General features: G+C 45.1%; 1 protein-coding gene across 4 annotated transcripts in view; it reads left to right on the top strand.

Moving 5' to 3' along the window:
* The window catches only part of TCF20 (transcription factor 20), a 130162-nt gene that overhangs the window by 9083 nt on the left and 106921 nt on the right, over positions 1 to 14158 (top strand). For 2 of the 4 annotated variants that reach the window (XM_059846563.1, XM_059846568.1), the window contains exon 2: positions 2616 to 2726. The exons of 1 other annotated variant lie outside the window; for it this stretch is intronic. The gene's annotated coding sequence lies outside the window, so the exon portion shown is untranslated. Of the gene's footprint in view, positions 1 to 2608; positions 2727 to 14158 lie in introns of all 4 variants that reach the window. One more of the 4 variants, XM_059846565.1, reaches the window with a different exon arrangement.

The following is a 14158-nucleotide window of genomic DNA, read 5'->3' as shown; positions in this document are numbered from 1 at the left end:
CTTTCTACCCAAGGCTTTCAATGATGGAAAGTCTAAGAAATCATTTCCAAAGCTGGTATGGATCAGGGAAATGTAGCTAGAATGGGAAGAGCAGACCTCTCCTTAAAATGTCTGAACAAAACACAGGAGCAAGAAGCTCACATGTGTATGTGTATATGTGTATGTGTGTGTGTGTATATATAGCTATGTATTTTAATGCTAGAAGGAGTGGGTCAGACTAGTATTTCTGTGACCTTTTCTCAGCTGTGGCTTGCCTTTCCTGTGTGCTGCCTCTCCTTGCCTGTCAGGGGACTTCCACTTCCTTCCTGCTGACCTGCAGGGCTGCAGGCAGCCTCCCTACCCTTGTGGCAGCTCCCAGCTCTGGCTCTGAGCCCAGACTAATAATCCTGACATATTTTACTGCTTTGTGCTCTGCTCTGTGCCTTGCTGTAGGGGAGACAGTGTGTGAGGTTGTGGTTTGCATGACTTTAAGCATTGCACTGGCCCTGGGGAAACCCAAACCTCGTAATAAGCACTGGCTGAGCCTCTGGTAGAGCCTGGCTTTGCTCAGCAAGGCCCCTTGCTTCCTACTTGCAGGTGACCAGCTAGCACAGCTGTCATCTAAACACACCTTCCAATTGTCTCTGGCTGTCCGGATGATTGCCAGCAGTATGGGGTTTGTGTGGAAGTAGGAGGTGTTGATAGCCAGGAAAGGAAAAATTCATCAGGTACCAGAGAAAGGTAATGAAGATCTCCTCTCACCACTCTCCCCATGCATCAAAGCACTCTTAAAAAAATAGAGCACTCATCTTTGACCCCCATTAATGACTGGCTTGGTCTGCGTAAGAGTTTTATGAGTCTGTTGATGCTCCCACAGAGTTTAATTATTTAGAGCATGAGGTGGAGGTTTGTGCTTTCACTGCTGATGGTGCAGGGTTCAGGCCCTCCTGGTGGGCAGGGGGTTGGTTACAAAGGCAGGCTGGCTGGGAATGCAGCCACTGGCTCTAAGGAGCACGAGCTGCAGCTGTGTGGTCCTTGTGTAGGCTGGGCAAAGCAGCGTATCCGTCTCATTGTGCGAGTTCCACATGACCTGTCATGTGGAATTCAAGGTCTGTGTCCTTATCATCAGGGCACTTAATGGTCTGGACCTGAGATACCTTAAGTGTCTACCTGAAGCTGGATGGACATACTTGTGGCAGATCCTGCTTGTTGCTGAGACCCCAGTCAGTGCTAGAGGCTTTAGGGGCTGGTGTGAGACTTTAGCAGCAATATGTGATTTATCAGCCCGGGGCTACAGGCCTTTCCTGTTCCCTGTAGTAGCAAGCCTTTTCCTGCCTCTTTTCTTGACCAGCATCTCCTCTTCCCCCCAGATTCTGCTTTACACTCTAGCAAGCAGTTTTCCTACTGTAAAATCCCATCTTCAACCTACTGCTTCCTTCCTTTTGCAGTATATCAGCTTGTTCTTGCCTTTTCTGCTTTTCCTCACCCAGCACTTCTCTGCTGGTAATCCTCCTGAGACTTGGGAACACAGAACAGATATAAGGAACAACCAAGTACTGCAGGGTGTCCGAAGACCTTTGTGCAGCTCGTGTTCCCAAACAGGCAGCTGGTCAGCTAGACTGGGAGATTTTCCTGATGTCCTGCTGACCATTCAGCCAGGTTTCCACTTCTAGTGAGAAGGTACCAGTCTCCAGGTTCAATTGACTGCAATGTGGGCTAGTCTGATGTGTGGGCTGGTCTGAGGTGTAGGCTGGCCAGCTGGAAGGGTCAGATGCTCACCTTCTGTCTGCTTCTGGAATGGGTAAATTCCTTTAGACTTGTGCCACCTCTTACGTTTGTGGGTCCTTAGGGCTTGCAGCTTTCATCAGCACTGAAATGAAACAGTGACTGTTCGTTGCAAGACTGTAAGTGGAGGCTAATTTCAGAGCAAAAGTGATTGGTATTGGTGGATCTGGGTTTGGCTGATAGCCAAATAAATTTATGGGCAGACTGGGAAGCCTTGGTTGATGTGGAAGTTTCACATGACATTGCTCGTACCATCCAATATCAATATTGATATACTGAAAATGCCTATGATGGCAGACACCAAGCCAGTGGGTCGCCTGGTGCTGCTGCTGAAGGCTGAGATCACTGTGTGTGCTGGGGCTCACTGCTGTGCTTTGCTGCCATTTCTTACCCCCTGAGCCCAGGGACACTTGAACCTTCTTCCCACATCTGTTCTCCCGCTGTCTCCTCGTACGTGCTTGATCTCCTGTTTTCTGCTGTAGCAAGGGCCTGTGTAGGCTCTTGGTTGCATGCCAATGGGCTTTTCATGCTATCCCTATTTACCCTGGTTTATCTCTTCCCACTCCTTTCCCTATTCCTATTTCATTTCCTTTGGTATGGGATTAATGTTCCAGGTTGTGTTCAGAGACTGGGTTGAGCTGAGATGACAGAAAGAGGGTGGAATGCAAAAAGGGGCTTTTGCTGGTGGATGTGAGTTTCTGTCATCAGTTCAGTCTTCAATCTGTTGATTATTGGGGATCTAGCTAAATCAGCTGAATCTGCTAGACAAATGTGAGGTGCTCTGTGTCCTGTATCCATATTCTACTTTGTTTTTCTGTTTTTCTTTTTTTTTTTCCCCTGAAAGTTAATAGGATTCTACCCATTGATGATTAAAACAACGCCTGGAGTTTTGGAATGGATCAGATGCGTCAATCAAGTGTTACCACATTGCACCCAAAGAGAGGAATGCCATCCAGCTGGGGGTAGGGTCTGTTTTTTCTTTGTCCCCATCAGTGTCTAGAGTTACTGGAAACCTTTCTGTGTTTTTAAATGTGAGAACTTTTAATAGAAGGTACTAGTTTAAAATTAATTGCTTCATTGTGTGAAAACTCGACTGGGTTTGTTTTTTTTTTTGTTGGTATGGAGCAAAGTTGTGCCTCTTTATATTCAAAATGTTATTAATAGTGTTGAGGCTTTGCAGGCTTTGGTAAAGAAAACATTTCAGTAACTACTTCAGATATTTTGGGAGGGAAATTTCGTGTTTTAAATGAAAAGTGAATCTATTCTGATTACTAAGAGAGATGAAAATAATTTAACTTTTTTTCAGAAATGCCAAAGTTCAGGTTATTTGTCCTAGTTTTTAAATTAATGTAAAACAGACTAATACCCCAGCATAAACTGTTCCCCTTGCAACAGGGGAGAGGAGGGAATATGTCAGTAGGAAGCTGCATCTCTCCATGTACTGCCTGTGGTCATGTAGCTACTGTGGCAGCAGGTACTGCATGAGACCTGGAATGAAATAAAAGCTTGGTGGGAATGTGAATCTGGAACTTTGCATGGGTGTAAGGCACAGGTTGTAATCCAAGAAATAAACTGAAGTAGCTTTTTGGCTCCCTTCCAGTTGGTTGAGCATGGCTTCCCATTGTCTTCTTGCTGGTATGCCAGTTGGCTGTTCCAGCAGAGAGGCTGCAGAAACAGAACATTTACCTGGCTGTCAGAAGTGGGATGGGCTTTCCAGGTCAGGCGTGAGAAGATGTGTGTGTTGGGATCTGTGTCCGGAAGTAATGCTGTTCCAGTGTTGCTCACTTGAAATCTGAACTTTCTTATGCTTCACATCAATTTCCTGTTCTTGTTAAAATTGCTTTTGCTTTAAAAATAAGGGTCTTAAAGCTGAGGGGTTTGACAGAGTGTGCTGCAGAGTGATTCTTTTCTCCTCTGTAAGTTTCCTGAACGAATGATTTTGAAGTTAAGTAGTGTTTCCCTGCAGAGCCTGCCTCTGTTAAGTCTTTAGACTGTTGCAGCAACAGTGACACTACTAGTGCAATGTTAATAATTTATATGTGTTCCTCATTTTGGACCTTTGTCAGTCATTTCAGCCTTGGGAGGCTGGAAGAGATGAGAAAAGTATATGTAGGTTTTGCTGCTGTTCCCTCTGCATGTGTTCTCAAGGTAGGCAGAGGATTTGGGTCTTCAGAGCATCTGAACCTGGAACCTTTTAGCAGTGCTGAATTCACAGAAGTAATACCAGAAAATAGCATAATGGTGTTTCATTTCAGTCATCTCTGCATAGGGTTGTACTGCTTTTGTTGGACAAGTGTGGCTCAGATGTTTGTGAGCTTTCCTTGGCTGCAGAAGGTGAGTGGAAGGTGAATTTTTTTATGGGTTCCTCCTGTGGGATGAGCCCCTGCCAGGGTTTTGCTGCATGTCCATAATCAGCCCCAAATGCATCTGTGCTGCTGAAGCTGCATGTAGCTTTCCTCAAAACTGGGCTTTGTGTCCTTTATTCTCTCCCTTACTCCTTTCTTAAGGGAGGGAGATAGTCAGCTAGTTTGTGTGTTTCCAGAGTAGGTCTTGCTTGAAGGGAGAAGCAGAATATTGAGCCAAATGAAAAGGGGCCTTCAGAAACAAGGCTGCTGAGAGGATGTCAGCAGAGAACTCAACTGGTTTAAATACAAAGTATTGCTGAATTCTGCTCTGGAGTTTTCTGTTGCAGGTTTGTGCTTGGCATTAGCATTTACCTGAGCGCCTTCCAGCCTGGCTGGAGACCAGGTACTTCTTCAGATCTAGTTGGAAGCATGGCAGTGTGTTTCAGGGGGCTTTGGAGGGCCAGTGGTGTAGAATGCATGAATGAGTTGAGGTGTTTCAGCAAGACTGTGTTCTTGCAGGCAGGTACTGAGCAGTGTGAGTCAGATTAGTCCGCTTAAGTGGTGTTTAGCAAGCAGGTAAGTAGTTTGCAGGAAGTTGGAGAGTTTGCTCCCGTTTGTTACTCATGGTCCAAAATGGTTGATTCACCTCATGGAATGGGAGATCCACAGGTTTTGTACTGCTGGGTCATTCATGGATGGATGGATGGATTGAACTGTTGAGGAGAAAACAATGTTCTGCAAGGAATCTGTATCTAAAGCTTCAAATGGGTTTCTAAAATTGCTTTTGGGGGAAAACTGATGTTTTTTTCCAGTTTCTTCAAAACTGGATTACACTGTTTCAAACGTAGTTTTTGACTGTCTTGGCTTGGAAGAAAGTTTGGCTCAAAAATGACTCTGTGTGCAGAAGGATCTGCAGAAAGATGAATGAGTAAGAAGAAACTTGGTCTTATTGTTTTATGTTGCACTCACTAAAAGGACTTTTCATTTGAGAGTGAATTTTTCACTATGCTTTGTACCTTTGTATTTCAAACATACTCTTTTCCTGGATTCTCTGTTCTGTTAAATCTTCCTAAGAGCTTGTATGTACAGCTTGAAGAAAACAGGATGCAACTGACTTAAGATTTATTGATCTTAAATTTTAATACTTAAATTGAATAACTAAGTGGGTTGGCTGCTGTGGGATGGTTATAGTTCAGGAAGAAACTATGATGCCTTGTTGGACTTCTGATGCCTCAGTTGCAGCAATGAGAATATATTTTCCTTTTTCTCTTTTTTGAACTGATAAGCCAGGAGCCTTATTCCTGGCTCTGCACTTGTGTGCTTCATCTAGTGCACATATGCATTTGGAACAAAAGACTGCAAAGCAGCACTGGTTTGTTCCTTGAAACAGGGAATTGGGAAGCTGAGTTGAAAGATTTCCTTTAGTCTTTTTCCTTTTTTTTTTTTTTTGGCCCCCTCTCCCTCCTCTTTACAAGAAGTTACTTTAAATAGGGAGCTGTTCTGCAGGTTGCAACTAGAATTCTATAATAAGATTTCTGTTCGCTCTCCCTACTTTTTCACATGCAAAGTTGTGGCTGTAATTATATGACAGCTGCCCTCTTGGCTGACATGCAGCAGATTGAACTGGGGATCTCCAGAGCTGAAAGTGTGAGCTGCTACTCTCTGAGCTAAAGCTCTATAGCTGGAGGCTGTAATGATCTATATCCTTCATGACTGAGTGTAGAAGGGAGCTGCAAAAAGCACTTGCTGAGTTATGGTGCATACAGGGTACTTACTGTGTACATGGTCGATTCCCAGGTGTACTGGAAGCTTTTTTTGAGTGGTTTGTGGTAATTGTACAAACTGTTGTCAACTCGTGGCTGCTGTAAAATGACGATCTGTTTTGAAGCCTTTCTGCCTTAAAAAACTTTACTAGCCTGTTAGTCAGACACAGACATTTTGTTGGTGTATGTGTAAGTTGTGCTGAGCTTGAGGTGCCCTGATATTACTGAAGTCCTTCAACTCCAATGCAACAGAAGTAATTATTACCAATATTGAATGCTGTATGAAAAACTCTACACTGCCAATGGTGTTCAGACAAGTTTGCCTTTATGCTTTGCTATTACAATAGGTTTTTCTCAGATGGTACCATGGGAGCTTTGTAAAAGTGAAGGAAGGAGAAACTGGAATTACTGGAATTTCTCCTGTTTCCTCAGGACCAGGAAAATCTGAGCAGTGCCAAAATTTGTTAGGCTGAGGAAAAATTAGGAGAAGCAGAACCATATGTAGCTTCATGAGTGTTGTCAGCCCTGGGTAGCTTCTGCAACCAGTGTTGTGGGAGAGGGGAAGTATGTTACAAGTTAAGACATCAGTTTTGAACTTTGTCAAACATTAATTTTTGAACCCTTAACTCCTCTTTTACCCACATCCCCCCCAAAAAAAAAAAAAACCCAAAACAAAAAACAAACTCAAAACCCCTCAAAAACCATAACAACAACAACAAACCAAATAGGAGATAGGCATCTGCTAGCTTTAAATATGGCAAAGTAAGCATTCCTATTGATCTGCACAGTTCAAAACCAAGTTGATCTTTTCACATTCAAAAACATAGAAAAAAGGAAATATATAAGGGGTACAATGAAACGTTAAAGTATAAACTGAGACAATCTTTCAGATCTCAAACATTTAAGTTAGTGCCAGTCCAGTGTGTCAGAAACTTACTTGATACTGTATATATTATCAACAGGGACGTTATCTGCTGTAAATTAAGATAATCTCTGTATATATTAGGCCATATCCTATTATACAGGTCTGACCATACTCAATCGTAGTTTAGTAAACACCCTCCATCCTAGGTGAACTCTCCACTGCCTTTCTTTGCATTATTTCCTGCAGATACAGTTAATATAAAGATGCCTGTAGTATGGCCTAAGAAATTCTTATTTCCTCACCTCTCATTCCTGTCCTGTGCCACCATCATCCCATTGGTTTTGGGGTTGGGGGTGCAGCCATTGGCAGGACGGTGCTGTAGCATACATTAGTTACCTGCTGTGGGTTAGAGACCCCAATCCTCCAAATATATGAAATGACCCAGGCTACAGTGATGTAGTCCATGGTGCTGCCTTGCAAGCAGCAGTATCAGCAGAACTGGGGAGGAGGTGTTTTGCAGGGGGGGCAGAGGAAATTTCTAAAGTTTGTGTTACTCCTGAGGCATCTTACGAGACTTTCCGTATCAGTCAATCGCACCGGTCTTAGGGCTTGATTGCCTGTTGCCTGTCCCATCACTCCTTACAGAGAAGTGGGATGAGGATTCTTCCACTTCCCGTGGGAGCCTGTTCCACAACCTAATAGACTTTGCTGTCAGGAAATGTTTCTTAATTGGGCTTTAATCATGCGTGTCAGACTGCTGGTCCCTAGGATGACCTTAGCCTGCATCAATACCAGTGCCTTCCTTGCATGTGCTGCCCAGAGCCTGCTTCTCCTCCTGCTCTGGCATGTATTGTAAGCCTGTTTCAGCTGTAGGCAGCTGTACCTTGGCTCAGACTCCACTGTCCTTAGCGCTGCTGTTGGAGGCTGTTGCAGAGTTGAGATCTGGGACCCCACGTCAAGGACCTGACTTGTGATCCGAGACGGACTTGTCATTTGAGTCCATTTTCAAGAATCCAGGCTGCTGGCAAGTGACGAAATACACACTGAAGCTGCATTCATGTGTGTCTCTACCTTGGATAGAGCCAGGTCCAAGGAATCTGTTACACCACAGCTATCCCATGACCTAATTGTGTTGCTGTCAAATCCAAAAGTGTGGATAAGACTCCACTATTTTCCTGCAATCAGCTTAAAGCAGGGCTTTTGATTTCCTTTACATGACAGAGTTTGTGTTGCCTATGTTGAAGAGCAACAAGCAAGGAAGAACAACCCAGCCAAGCTGTTCGTATGCGAGGCTGTGGAAATACCAACCATGAGGCTCAGCTATGTAGACTCTGTATGCAGTGTATCCAGTTTGGCAGTTGTGGGTGAAGAGTCTGCCTTGCTAGCTCCTCAAGGAGTGGCTCTTCCAAGGCTGGTGGCAGTTAGGCCAGGTTGTGGTGGCTGGCTGTGGGCAGATGGACAGGTTTCCTGGGGAGAACAGCATGCACCCAGTGTCACAGCCCTGGTATGCGCTGTAGTATAGAGGCACTAGAAGACTTCACTCCACAGCACGTAGCTGTTGTTTTACCCACGTGGACTTCAGAAAAACATTTGATACTTTTCAGGTCTCTTCTCTTTGTTGATGAACCTCCTCACTTTCTTGCATTGCCTTTGCAAGGTGGGATGATTCGAGCACATTTCAGTACTGCAGAGGCAAATGTATCTTTGACTTGCATTGTATCATTATGAAATTGACACTATTTTCTAGTTGGTTTCTAGTATACTCAGTACTCCTATCTGCTTCTGTAATTTTGGTAGACCTTTTCATGTGATGTCTTTTTAAAGAATGGATGTAATTACTCCAGAACCAGTATGAACTGTTTGGACAATGACACATTAAACTGTTCACAACCAGAATGGTTGTGACACCAGAGATGTGAAGTAAAAGCTACTTAGTGTTTCTCCTGATCTCCTCCTCCGTACCCAACATGAACCCTCTATATCCTCATCCTGCCTCTGTGTCCTCTAGTTCATGTACTGGCTCCCTTCTGCTTCTCACTGCTCTGCCAGTGAGTTATTTCTCTGGTATCCCCACACAGTTCTTACTCCTCACCAGCTGTGCGTTCCTATCTTCCTTGATCCTCAGAGGTCTTTGTCCACCTTTCCAAATGGTGCTTTGCCATTGTTGGTTCTTCTGCAAGCTCTGCCTTTCCTAGCTGTACTGCCTACTACACAAGGGAGAGCTTTTTGCTTTTCTCCATTCCCATGGGAGAAATAAAACTTCTGTCTTGTCTAGAGGCGCACAAAACATGGCCACACTGTCACCAGTTTTTTGGTTAGTTTGTGTCCTCTTTAACTCAGTTCACCTCTTCCCTGTTAACCATGTATGAACTATCCCTCTTCCCGTGGGGCTTGCATGCAGTGTCTTGCTCCCCTGGGTCTCAGTGTCATGCCTGTTGAATCCGAGGGCGTCGTTTTACTAGGGTTGTTTTCAGCAGTTCCTGCTGCTGCTTCTCACTTGCTCAGCTGTGCCAGTGCAGCTGAACGTGCTGCTGCACATTGAACTGGATCAGGGAATTGATCTGGATTAAAGTAGCCAAGGTGGAGAGGAAAGCTGCTTAACCCAGCGATTTGTTCAAAGAAATACTTGAAAAACTACAGTTTAAGAGCACTTTGACTTGATAGCCCTTTGACTAACAACCCCCTGGTACAGAAATCCCTTGTTTAAATGTAGAGTTGCTGCTCCCGCCCTGCAAACCCTCCTCCTGAGCTATTAAACACCAGTGGCCACCTGCTTCAGGCTTAGAGCAGCTGCTGCAGGTTAAGATGTGCTGTGCAGCCGCTCCAGCATGCATGGGGACATGATGCTGTTTGGAAGGGATGAGGATCCCCTGGAGTAAAAACGGACATGTGTCAAAGTGTGCAAAATCATCCTTTCATGGAACATCACAGACTGAGACAAAGCTTTGTGCTTTTTTTATCATGATTGCTGGTCTGGTTTCACCCTGAGCCTTATTAATGTTCCGGGACGTTGCTGTGTCAGTAAGTGTGGGAAATACAGCATACCTTGATGCTGCCTCGAAATGCTGAAAATGCTTCCCTCTGCCCTTCTCTGTGGGACACATTTAACCTGCCCCATCCCTCCCGAGCTGCCAGAGTGGAGCTCTGTCTGGTGGCTCTGCTCCTGCTCTTCCCCTTGGCTTTCCCATACCCTTCCATGCCTGATCCGTTCATGTGCTCCCAACTTCATGCTGTCCAGGGTTTAATTTTTGTTTAAGATCTTCGTTCCTTTAATGACAGCGGGAACCGAAGGCTGTTCTCTGTGGGGGCTGTGGTGCGCGGCTGCGCTTGAGGTAATGAGACTTGATGAAAACCTCTTGTTACTGTGGCAAGATTTCTTCTTCTCTGTGTTTCAGAAGAAGGGGAGGGGGAGGAGGAAAAGAAAAAGTGACAGACCCTGCTGGGTATGTTAATATATTTTTAATGGCTTCCATGTGGCTAGCTGAGGACTTATTTGTCCAGCCTGCGAGAAAAGGGTGGCAGCACGTTATTCTTGTGCACCTTTGAGCTTAGCTGGGAGTTGAAATGGGAGAGAGGGAGGATTGAGTGAAAATTTCACAGAAATCCTGTTGATAAAAATGAAATCTGCTAGAGATGGAGGGGATTGGCAGGGAGAGAAAGATTGGATCCCAGATACCTCCTCCCCTCCCCCTCCCCAAATCTTCCTTTTTTTCTGGAATATTCCACCGTCTGCAATCATCAAGAGAGCTACTGTCTCAGATTATGGTATTTCAACCAGTGGTGAGGGGCGAGATTTTTCTGAAATAATTGCTGTATTTCTGCAGAGAAATATTTTTGAGAAACAAAAGGGTTTACGCTATGGTGAAAGGCTGGGGAAGGGAGGGGGCTGGCGGGGATGCAGGGCGGGTGCTGGGCATTTTCCCCTTCCAGCCTTAATATGCCAGTTAAGCTGCAAGCAGGATGAGTCTGGTGGTCCGAGCTGGCTGCCTGGGGCAGTGAGGGGTATTGCTGCTTTCCTGTTCCAAAGGCATGCAGAGCACTGCTGGGATTGAGGGGCAGTCAGGCTGGGGCAGCTGTGGGTTCTGGGGGTCAGGAGCCAGCTGCCTGGGGCAGTAGGTCAGAGCAGAGATGTGCTTGATGGAGCTGTGAGGAGGGCGAGAGCTGCCGCTGAAACATTAATGCTGCATAGCCCTGGTGAGAGGGGGAGAGAGAAATCAGCGAGGAGCCCTGGCACTTTGTGTGTGCTGGTTAGGTGGAAGTGCCAGGAGAGAATGGCACTCGTGACACATGGGCAGATTGGCTGGAAGGGTTTTGGTATGGTGAGGTACAATGGATTGAGTCCACACCCAGCTGACTCCTGGTGCAGGAGGGTTGGGGGAGCAGTGACATCTCTCTCTGTCCTTGTGTTCTCATTCTTACAAAATCCCAGTTAAGGGTGGTGTAACCCCAGGGCAGGAAGGACTGAAAATCAGATAGACAGCAAACTAGGGTTTTCCCTGCTGCCAGCAACTTGTTCCTCAAGAAACAGCTACTGTGCCAGCTCTGTATCTCCCCTGTATTCAGTGACAAGCTCATCTCTCAATGTCCACTTACAGGAGATCTGTCCACCCAGTGTTGAACCCAGGTGGCTTGGCGGGCCCTTCTCCAAGTAAAGAAGCCAATACATGTGAGGCATCTCTGGTCAAAGCCATAAAGGCATGCTAGCATCTCTTGAGGCAGGTGCATGGCTGGGGTCACTGCTGGGAAGATGTCAGGAAGCAATTTTCTTGAGTCACTGCCCAGTCCTGGAGTAGTGTGTGTGAACTGGCAGCAGCCCTTGCCTGGCTTCTTGTTTCCGAGTGGCTGGAAAACGTCCCACAGCAGACATGCCTCTTCTTGGTGGCAATTTCTCTGGGTGTTCCCCAGGCAGCACCTCTACAGGGTCAAAGCTGTATTTTTGGGTGAAAATTAAGAATTTGATGTCTATTTAATTTTAGAGCCAAGAAATAGTGCTAGACTGGCAACTCTTGGGATATCCTTTGTAGCCTGCCCCTGCCAACGTACCAGATTGCTGACTCCCAGCCAAACTGGCCCCTCTGATTCTTAAGTCTCACAAAAACAGTTTGTGGGAGATTTCTCTGAGGATACTGTAAGTTTCTTTGTGTTGCAGAAGACTGGAAGCACATATGGTGAGTTACTGATGTCTGTCTGAAAGGACAACAACTTGTTAGTCTGCCCTGACCCAATTGCTTGGCTAATCTGACCATACCCTTATTTAGATTGAAATTAACTTTCAGCTGATTTAGTGAAAATAGGTTTAGCAGTGAAGCAGGCAAATCAGGGATACATTTGCATTCTGTATAAATCTGTCCATACGGCTGTTTTATGTCATTTTACCCATCCACTTGAAGTGCTTCAGCTTGCCTCTCCTGTGTGCCCCTCTGCAGGCAAGACCTAGTTTTTGATGAGTGTCCACTGCTTTCTTAACCCACTTTTCCAGCTGGGCTGAAGTTGCTGATGGCATCATCACTTACCCAGGAGCATGAGTGAATGTGAATTGGCATCAAATAAAACCCAGGGACCTACCAGACTCCCAGCCCTGTAAATTCTGGGTTGTTGGAGTCCTACTTTGCTTGAGTAGCCAACAATAACAGTTGGCTAATATACTGATATATTATTATTTTTACTCAAACCTCTTCCACTGATAGTATGCTTATTAAAAAAACAGTGGAAGGATTTTGTTTCTGTCCTTGAGTGTGCTTTCTAGTGTTAGGTCTAGATTGGTTTTACAGATGACCCAAAGGAAATGTTTGTTCTAAACTAGGCTTGTACCAGTTTATCTCCCCCATTCACCCCATCACAATGGCTTTAAAAAATGGTACTGTCATCAAGCCTGATGTATCTAAGGCTGCAATAAAGAGTAATGTGTGCTCTGTGTTTTAATTTTTTGGAGGCCTTAGAGAACTGCTACTGAGGTGTAATGGATGTTTCTGTGAGCTCTAATATTTTAATTGTAGGTAAGAGAATTTTGCCTTTCTGCAGCTTAAAACAACTCAATAAATACAAGTCTTGGTATAGAGAGTAGCAAAATCAAGTGAAGACCATCCAGAATTTGTTGTGAGTTGAGTAAAATCCCATTCCTTTTTAACAACACAGCTTTCAGTTTCTTACTGTTCAGGAGATATCATTTTCTTGGCCCACTGATTCTCATAGTCTTTCAGTCTAGAAAAATCTTTCATTGCTGTATGGGCAAGATGGGTGAGGTAAAGGAAATGGCAAGAATTTTTGTCTTGACATTTTTATGTTGTATGTTTTAAATACAATTGCCGAACTGCAAAAAAAACCAAATCACCAAGTCACATGCACATGTCTATTTTTAATTTTAAAGATTATTGTAAGGTGGCCTCCAACAATCTTTGCCACAGGCCTCTAGCTGTACCATACCCTCTTCTAGGATGTGTTTCCATAGCCCTGATTTTCTGTAGGCACAAGGCTGTGCAACATGGCCTTCCTGTTTCCTCGTCGTTTACTGAGGACACTGGTTCCCATAAAATGAGGCCATTGGGGAAGGTCTCAGAAGATCATGAAGTGTCTTGCTGGTGTTGCATGCATGTAAAAATTGGGTGTGTTATTTCCTGAGGGGGAAGGAGGGGTGAAAGGCCTTGAATTCCCTTATGCAGGAAGGTGCACACACAAGGCTAGGGGAAGGCAGCTGATGGAGGTGCCCATCAGGCTAGTGAGGGTGCCCCAGGGAAGTGGCAGTGAGGTTTGTTCATTAATTCAGTAACACTTCACCCCGAGCTCACCCCCTTGCCTTTCCTCTCACTTCCTTAGCCCTTCCCCCTCCTTGGGAGTCTGTGTTGGGGGAATTGGGAATTATAGCCTGTGAACTGCACCCAGCAGCTCGTGGTGGCAGTTGTGGCTGCTGCTAAATCAGCCAGCTGAACACCTGCTGTCTCCTGCTAAGGGAACTGAGCAGCCAGCTATTTGTTGTTAAAGTGACATTGTCAAAATAAAAATCCTGTTTTAACCAGGCTCTTCCTTGCATTTCTGAATAAAGCACTGGATTATTGAATTAAATTTAAGAAATTGCATTGGTCTCCCATTTTTAGCCAGAGGGGATGGCCTTGAGCATCAGGTATGAATTACCTACACACCCTGCAACCACAACTTCATGTGCTGAGGTCGATAAATTGACTTCCATGCAGCTTATTAGGTGGGGCTCTTTCAGATGTGACCTTATTAAAACCTTGAGTCCTCTCTGGATGATGGCAATCCCATGACTGTTTCCTGAAGTATAGGGGAGGGTGTTGTTGCAGTGTCCTTGACAAAATATCTGTCTTCCCCAGAATATCTGCCAAGAGAGGCATGGGCCAGTCATTCACTGACATTACTGCAGCATGTTGCTGAGTGAACAGATTCTTCTGAGGGGCGTCAAAGGC

This window comes from Haemorhous mexicanus, chromosome 5 (genome assembly GCF_027477595.1).
Source record: "Haemorhous mexicanus isolate bHaeMex1 chromosome 5, bHaeMex1.pri, whole genome shotgun sequence".
NCBI lineage: Eukaryota > Metazoa > Chordata > Aves > Passeriformes > Fringillidae > Haemorhous > Haemorhous mexicanus.
Note: the sequence above shows the minus strand (reverse complement) of the source record. Positions and strands in the feature narration are given on the sequence as shown.